The 8,828-nt window shown below is 42.2% G+C and overlaps 1 long non-coding RNA gene across 1 annotated transcript; it reads right to left on the bottom strand.

Annotated features, from left to right (window-relative positions):
* Positions 1 to 1,043: 1,043 nt before the first annotated feature.
* On the bottom strand, positions 1,044 to 8,422 carry LOC121012730 (uncharacterized). The gene is made up of 3 exons (XR_005782259.1): positions 4,948 to 8,422; positions 4,362 to 4,510; positions 1,044 to 1,063 (listed from the first exon to the last, which is right to left on the bottom strand). It is a non-coding gene; the product is annotated as an uncharacterized LOC121012730 (long non-coding RNA).
* Between the last annotated feature and the right edge of the window lie 406 nt (positions 8,423 to 8,828).

Raw genomic sequence — 8,828 nt, 5'->3', positions numbered from 1 at the left:
GGACAAACCCAAAAAAATGTACAGTGTACCTCACGCTCAACATATATCCATGTCTACAGTGTAGACAAAGACAAAGAGAAAATCTTGAAAAAGACTAGAGGGGGGGCAGGGAATCCTCCCTATAGGGGAACAAAGAAAAGAATCACATTGGACTTTTCTTCAGAAACCATGCAAGCAAGAGGAGAGTGGAATGACATATTTAAAGTGTTGGGGGGACAAAAGAAAAATACTAACGATAGAATAGTTTACAGAAAATACAAATGGTTCTTAAACATTAGTAAATAGTTTCAATTCCATTTATAATAAAAGAAATGTAAAATAAAACTGCAGATATACCATTTTTGCTATAATTTGACAACTATTTAAAAAATAATATAAAATACTGTGTTAAGAGTTTGGGGAATTCAGATGCTCTCATATACCACTGTGGAGATGAAGTTGTCACAGCCTTGAGGAAGGGCACTTTTGATAATATCTACTTATATATCACAACTGCACAGATCCTTTGACTCAACAATCTCTCTTCTGGAAATTTATCTTCAGTATCTATATACACATGTACAAAATCCTGTGTGCACAAGATTCCTCACCGTAGCACTCTTTGTAGTCGCAAAAGACTGGAAACAGTTCATGTGTCCATCAGGAACAGGTTATGGGGCATCTGGGTGTCTCAGTCAGTTGGGTGTCTGATTCTTGGTTTTGGCTCAGGTCATGATCTCAGGGTACGTGAGACTGAGCCCCACGTGGGGCTCTGCGCCACTCTCTCCCCGACTCAGAAGCATGCATGCACACTCTCTCTCAAAATAAATAAAGTTTAAAAAATGAATGACTGGTTACATGAATTAAAATAATTCCATAGGGGCGCCTGGGTGGCTCAGTCGGTTGAGCGTCCAACTTCGGCTCAGGTCATGATCTCACAGTCTGTGAGCTCGAGCCCCGTGTCAGGCTCTGTGCTGACAGCTCAGAGCTTGGAGCCTCTTTCAGATTCTGTGTCTCCCTCTCTTTCTGCCCTTCCCCCGCTCATGCTCTGTCTCGGTCTCGGTCTCGGTCTCGGTCTCTGTCTCTGTCAAAAATAAATAAACATCAAAAAAAATTTTTTTTAATAATTCCATAAAATAAAATCTCAAGCAGCTTGGTAAAGGAAAAAAAAAAATAGGGAAGGTTTTTGTATGCTACCATGGACTAAACTCCAAAGAATACTGTTGAAGAGAAAAATACAGTCCAGAATAGTATATGTGTTATGGCATCATTTATGTCCTAAAGGAAAACCTTTATATTAATACATATAAATAATATCTCTAGAAATATATATAAGAAACAAAGACAATAGCTTTGCTTGTCTGCTGAATATCATATACCTAGGGGACAATGAATAGGAGGGAGAATTTTCACTGCATACACTTTCTTACCATCTTGAACCACACAAATGTAGCGTTTCTTTACAAAAACATAAGCGCGGCTTAACTTTTTTACGTAATTACATATTCCTCTTTGGAAGGAATGGAAGTACAGCACCTGGTCTTGGGAGGAGCTGCAGAAAATGTGATCAGGGAAGACTTTTCTGCACACGACCCAGGTTCGTGAAATAACACATCTCTGAAAATGTAATAGAGCCAATCTCCAGATGCTGCTCCTTTCCGTCTCTTTCAGGACAATTCTTGTGTGTCCTTAGCAGTGTTCAGCATTTTCCCGGTTCCTTTTACCTTTCTGCCTCTCCTGGTTTCTCCTATCATAAAATGTGACCGGCAAAGTCCTAGGGCTTTCTTCACTTATAACTGTCCCAATATTCGATCACGTTGCCGGTTCAAAATGTCCCACCTTCCGCTCCGAGTTCATTCTCACGGCCTGCAAAGCTGCCCAACTTCCTGCCGTAACCTCCCCTCCTTGTTTACCTCTCCGTTCCCATGCCTCTCCACTTTCCTTTTGGTCACTCCAGCATAACTCATCTTACTTCTTTTTCTTGCCTCTTTCTCTACTTCCCCCCACCCCCACTTTTAGAATATGGATGGGGGATAAGTAACAACAGCAACAATAATAGTTACCGCTCAATACACGCCAAGAATGTCACTTGCCCTATTTCATTTAAAACTTCATTACACTACAAATTCGACATTATTACCTCTGCTTGTTAGGGTTGAAGAAACTAAGGCTTAGAGGGGTTAAGACACTTGACTGAAGTCACACAGCTGAACAGCGATGAAGCAGGATCCTAACACGGACCTTCCAACGCAAAAGTCTGCGTTCTCCACTCCTAATTCTTTGCAGTTTAAGATTAATTTGTAACCAGATTCCCACTGAGTTATCTGTCTATATCCTCTTCTCTATTTTTTTTCCTAACTCTGCCTTTGGTTATCATTAATAAGAATGCTAAATTTAACGGAACATCTATCTACTTCATTTCTTATAGCTTGATGCTTTTTAATTGCCAAGTTTCTAATATTTAATAAGTACCTAAAAACATAAGACATAGGAAGAACAGAAAAAGTATAAAATAAAGTTACATTAAGAAGCATAAAATAATATCAGAGGTGTGACTGACATTTCTGGAAGTCATATATCAAATGAAGTAAAGGATGAGTGAAAAAGAAGAGGCATCTCATTCCAATTATCTACCTACTAACATAAACGTCATACTTTTATTCAACAGTTGCTTTTCTGGGTCGCCTGGGTGGCTCAGTCAGTTAAGAAGCTGACTCTTGGTTTCAGCTCAGTTCATGATCTCACAGTTTCATGAGTTTGAGCCCCAAGTCTGACTCTGTGCTCAGAGCCTGTTTGGGATTCTCTCTCTCTCTCCCTCTCTCTGCTCCTCCCTCACTCGCTCTGTCTCTCTCAAAATAAATAAACTTAAAAAAAACTGACTTAAAAATAAATAAATAGTTGCTTTTCCATTTACATCAAAATCTCTTTAGAGTGGGAGAAAACATCTAGAAAATGTTTTCTTTTGTACAACCTATATTAATTTATATCCATGCATGTCTAGATATTATTGATTGTATGGCAGATATTTAGAAATATGTAAGTTCCTGCTGATGCTATATTCCACTAGAGAGCGTGTCCCTTTTCTTCTTAGATATGAGTGGCTGATCATGTGAATCCAATCAATAATTGAACTGGGCTGGGGCTGGGTTGCAGTTTTAGTAAGACTCTACAGATCTTTGGTTCACCCAGTTCCTTGAGTATAGCCCTCCCTACTTCTGATGGAGAGCCCAGGGGGTGTCTGTTTCCTCAACTCTAGAAGAGTTCAGACATTTTCAAACCAACTTTCCAGGTTCCTCACCCTTACAAAGCTTCAAAATCTGGCAAAAGTCTTTTTTTTTAATGTTTATTTGGGGGGGGGGGGCGGTGCAGAGAGAGAGGGAAACACCGAATCGGAAACAGGCTCCAGGCTCCGAGCTGTCAACACAGAGCCCGAAGTGGGGCCCTAACTCACGAACCGTGAGATCATGACCTGAACTGAAGTCCGACGCTTAACCCAGGAATCCCAAAATCTGGCAAACGCCTTAAGGCCAGGAAGAAACAGCCATGTGCTTGAAGCGGCCCGATCCCCCAGAGGCATCTTGCTTTTTAAGAACATAAGCCTGTGGGAGGTTTCATTTGCCCCTTAGAAACTTTCAGCTTCACTTCCCCGCATCCTATGAACCCTGAGAACTCAGCAAACGTCCTGTGGAGAAAACCAGCTTTGAGGGTGAAGCCCCTCAAGTTTGTAATATTTTCACACTAGGGCCCCAGTTGGTTAGAGCTTTGTTGGTTTCTCTTACCTTTACAAGGACCCCCTGCCCGAGCCACGCCTGATCCTCAACCTGTGCCCAGAATCAATAAATGTCACCAGGACCAAAAACATCTGTGGGTCTGCAGCTTACCTGCAAACAACTTCTCTCTCTCTGTGATCTTAGTTCATCTACTACTCATTTCTTCCACAACCCAGGGGCGCCTTTCCAGATTCATTTTTGTAATTTCTCTAGTTCTTCCTAGTTGTTACAGTAGAGTTACTGGCCGGCCTCAGGTAACTGCACAGTATCCACAAGCAGAAGTTTCACATTTTATTTCTGAAGATGACAGGATTATTACGATAAGGATTCTACCTTATATGTCATGATGTTTTGTAGTTTTCGAGGGTGTGACACATCCACTATCCCAATGTTTACCAGGTCCGTGGCATAGGGTAAACTAGGGTACCCGACTCGGCGGGACATCTCTGAAGCCACACCCGTTGGGCACAACCACCCACGGGGAAGGGAGGAGGGTTCTCCTCCGTTCTTCCGAGACCTGGCTTGTCTGCAGTCCCTCTATATGAAGGACATGAAAACAAATGGGAGCTTATTTGCCAGGCTACACAGCATAGTCTCCAACAACGGACTCACGTTTGTTAGTGTCCGCTTACAAGAATGCTTGAATGCACACAGATTCAGGCTGATTTCAGGTTATTGGTGAATCACCTGAGATCTTCATAAAGGCGGGTTTACAGCACTTATGAAACATTCACCACAGACAGCATTTTTCCACCGGGTTACTGATTGGAAGAAATGCAAAATCAAAACAAAAAACAAAAACACACAAACAAATAGAAAACAGAGAGGGGGACAAACCATAAGAGACTCTTAAATATAGAGAACAAACTGAGGGGTTGCTGGAGGGGAGGTGGGTGGGGGGCCGGGCTAAAAGGGTGGTGGGCACTAAGGAGGACACGTGTTGGGATGAGCAATGGGTGTCGTGTGTAAGAGATGAATCACCGGGTTCTCCTCCTGAAGCCAAGACTACACTGTATGTTAACTCATTTGAATTTAAATAAATTAACTTAAAAAATAATAGTAACATCCCAAAATTTTCTAAGGAGACACACACACACACACACACACACACACACACACACACACAGCAGTAAAACTGTACCCTTTATGAACCTCCCGGCACATTAATTTCATGAATTATGCTGGTATGTAAACTTACCTCTAGAGAACCATGCTGGCTTCTCGATATTACAGAGCTGGGAGGATATGTTTATCCTTACTATCTCTCTAGACAGGTTTCCCAAGCTGACCTTTCGAAGAAGTGGAATGTACACCATCTTTAAGTACCTTCTAGATAGCTTCTGCGATTCGACAAAGCCCCTGTTGCTGTGGCAGAGTAGCTGCTATTAAGCTGAGCTGGTCTCTGGCGTGGTAGCCGGCAACACTTACGTGGTATTCTCTGAAGGAGATTCAGGAAGTCCCTATGGTCAGAAATCCTCTCCCAGCATCAGTGCAATTCTTTTAGAAATCGGAGAGGGGAGGAGAGCAAGTCTTAGTCATAAACTGGTCAAACCCAGAAGCAGCACAGTTAATATCAGCTTGTGTGCGAGACTCAAGAATAGTTACACAGCGTGGGTTCAAAGAAAACTCAAAACTAGAGCCACGCTCAGCACACGACATCACCACAGACAGTTAATGCTGGGGGGGGGGCATTATTATTTGCAGTACATGTGAGCTCCTTGAGGGCAAAGGAAGTAAAATCATGTTTTCGTGCTATAATGTGATCACATGCGATTTTAATCAGCCATATCTGGGAATTGTTTGTTTATTTTTTTCATGTAATATATTTAATGTAAGGGAATTGTTTATTCTAATGTGGCACGATTTGCTTCAGGACACAGCAAAACAGCAGAAGTTCCTTAGTATTTCTGAGTATACCCCCAATGGAGAGAATGCTGTATTCGGAGTTACTTCTTCATGTGAAAAAGAGATTCAGCTTGCTGTGCTCATTCTTAATCTCTGAGCATTTCTTTAATCGTAGCTGAATTGTACTTATTTATGCACTCAGCTACCCATTTTACTTTGCGCCCTTCCAATGGAGTTGGGTGATGATGTGGCACTTTTGTCTGTCCATCGTAAGTACGTATCCGATTACGTGGATGTCGAGTGGGATGGCTACCAGCGACTAGCCCGAAGCCTAAAACCGTGGCTCTCCAGAGTTCACTTTTCCTCAGTAAATATCATTGGGATGTGACCTAAACTTGAAAACAGAAATTGAAGTAAAACAGGAATCGTCACGCCCCTAAAGAAAAAAGGCGCGCTTCACTTGTCAAGTTTCGGGAAAATACTGACACCATACGATACGATATGGAACGAGCTACTGAGCCTTTGCACGTTCTTTCTCACAGAACAAGATGAACAGGAGTGCTCTCTCAACCCATCAGTCCCGTTAGCCACGAAAGAGAAGATGGCGTAAAACAAGCAAAACAAGACTGCGTGGCAAAGGAGAAGGAGCGTATTTTTCAGAAGGCCTGCCATCGGGCAGACTGGACAAGCTCTTGAGGGACTCCCAGGCCAGCTTCCTCATCTGTAGCCCGGGGATGAAAAGACTTGCCCTATGCCTGTTTGCAGGATAAAAAGAGAGCCCGTGGAAAAGGTCGCGCATCTGAAAGGGCCCCACAAAGTTACATCTTATTAATGAGCGCTAATCGATTTTGCTTTTGTCAACAGAAAACTAAATAAACAAAGAGAAAATGAGATTTATGAAGATTCAGTCGTATCAAGAGAGGAAGCTGGGAGAAATTTTAAACACAGCGTGACTGCCTCTGCACAAAAACATTTGCACGGGGTGGGGGTTCGGGAGGAGAGGAGCCTCCAGGAAATGCACCGAAAGCTGACACGAGTCATGTTCTGATCGCGAACGCGAGTGTGTGCGCCTTCCGTTTCCCACATTTTCAACAGTGTGTTTAATGTGACTTATATGAGAATACTTTTTTTTTTGAAAGCCAGACGATGCCTTTTTCATAGAAATTACCCACTTCCCAGCAAAGACATTTAAAATGTTGTTTTAGATGCCCCAGAGGTGTTTGTAGCAATTGCTAATATGACGTGCTTCATTCAACTCATCACTTATTGAGCACCACGTGCCAGACTCCAGAAGGAGACAGAATAAATGAGATAGAGGCCTGTCTTCCCTCTGTCCCTTGATAATAAACGGTGGTTGTTCTTCTGTTGTAAGTCAGCTTGAGCATTAAGGCTTAAGGGGAAACAGAGGAGGGAGCGAAAGAGGGAGGGGGAGGGAGAGATACATATTCCAACAACTGTGAGGGCCGGCAAGGCGAGTTGAAAACCTGCGGGGCAGGCCTGCAAGCCAGAAACTCGGGAGCAAAAGCTGACGCTGCTGTGGACAGGCGAAAGGTTTCCCACCCCAGGGAAACCTCAGTTAATGTTGTTAAAGGCTTTCAACTGATTGGCGCAGGCCCACCCATATTATTCGGGATAGTCTTTACTTAGAGTCAGCTGATTATACATGTTAGCCACGTGTATGAAATACCTCAGAGCAACACCTAGATAAGCGTTTGATTAAATAACTGGGAACGATAGCCTCGCCAACTGGACACATCAAACTGACCCTCAGAGCCTCTCAATATTCTCTCCCACCTATGCTAATTTAGTTAACACGACTACTTTCTCAGCTCATTTCAGACCTCACCAAACACAGAACTCTTAGGAAATAGTGCCCTTGCTCCATCCCTGCCTTCCTTCCAAGGCCTGCTCAACACAACGCTTGGTCGATTGGGAACTTTACACTTGACATATTCTTATTTCAGGTAGGTGGTTGTTTTAAATTTGGTGACGACCAAGGTAGCGAGGCACTGCAAAAATCGGTGAAAAGCAAAATCCGCTCCCTGTGAACCACAATGTCAAATGTGAGGAGGCCAAAGGTGGAGAAGAGCTATCACTCCCACACTGTAGGCTCCCAAGGTTTTCGACTGTTTTTCTTCATCAAACTTTATTTTTATTAGACGATCTCTTATTTAAATTTATTTTAGCCTATGGTCCCTTATTTATGCGACTAGCCTTCCTCATGCCTTATGTGTCTACACCAGGGGTTCTCAACTGGGGTGATTTTGCACCCCCCACCCGCACCCAAGGGGCTTTCTGACATTCTCTGGACACATTTTTGGTGGCTACACTTGAGGTTACACGGTAGAGGCCGGGGTGCTACTGAACATTCTACAGTGCACAAGACAGGATCCCACAACGAAGAATGATCCATCCCCAAATGTCAATAGTGCGAAGGTTAAGAAACCCTGGTCTAGACGATACTGGTATGAGTTCTGCCACAAATTCTGATCAAGTTCCTCAAACACTAGGTCTATGGAGAAAATAAGCTTGTTAAATTCCCTTAATCTTTAGTTTCCGAACTTGGCTGAAATTACTCTTTAAAATCATGTCAGAGTTTTTGGAAGGGTGAAATGAATAAAATATGTTCACTTTTAAAATGGCTGAAAATATTAATGTTCTGAGTCAGTGAAAGTTACTGATTGTAGTTAAACTATTAAAACTTGAGAGGCGGCTGGCTGGCTCCGTCTGTAGAACACAAAACTCTTGATCTCAGGGTCATGGGTTTCAGCCACACGCTGAGTAGAGAGATAACTTAAAAATAAAAATCTCTAGGGGCACCTGGGTGGCTCAGTCGGTTGAGCATCCGACTTCGGCTCAGGTCACAATCTTGCAGTTCATGAGTTTGAACCCTGCGTCGGGCTCTGTGCTGACAGCTTAGAGCCTGGAGCCTGCTTCAGATTCTGTGTCTCCTTCTCTCTCTGCCCTTCTCCTGCTCATGCTCTGTTTTTCTCTGTCTCAAAAATAAATAAAACATTAAAAAAAATTTTTATCAAAAAAATAAAAAATAAAAATCTCTAAACCATTACAACTTTAAATATAGTAGTATGTATGATTTAGTTTATCATGAAACATAATTTACATTATTTTTTTAAATAACATAACATTTATTTAAATATTTAATTTAAATATTAAATATTTAAATAACATATTCCAAGTGATTTATTCAATTTTCATTCACTATTTTTTTATTTG

This window comes from Herpailurus yagouaroundi, unplaced genomic scaffold (assembly GCF_014898765.1).
Source record: "Herpailurus yagouaroundi ecotype Mexico unplaced genomic scaffold, PumYag 197, whole genome shotgun sequence".
NCBI lineage: Eukaryota > Metazoa > Chordata > Mammalia > Carnivora > Felidae > Herpailurus > Herpailurus yagouaroundi.
The sequence above is the reverse complement of the archived record's forward strand: the minus strand, read 5'-3'. Positions and strand labels throughout refer to the sequence as shown.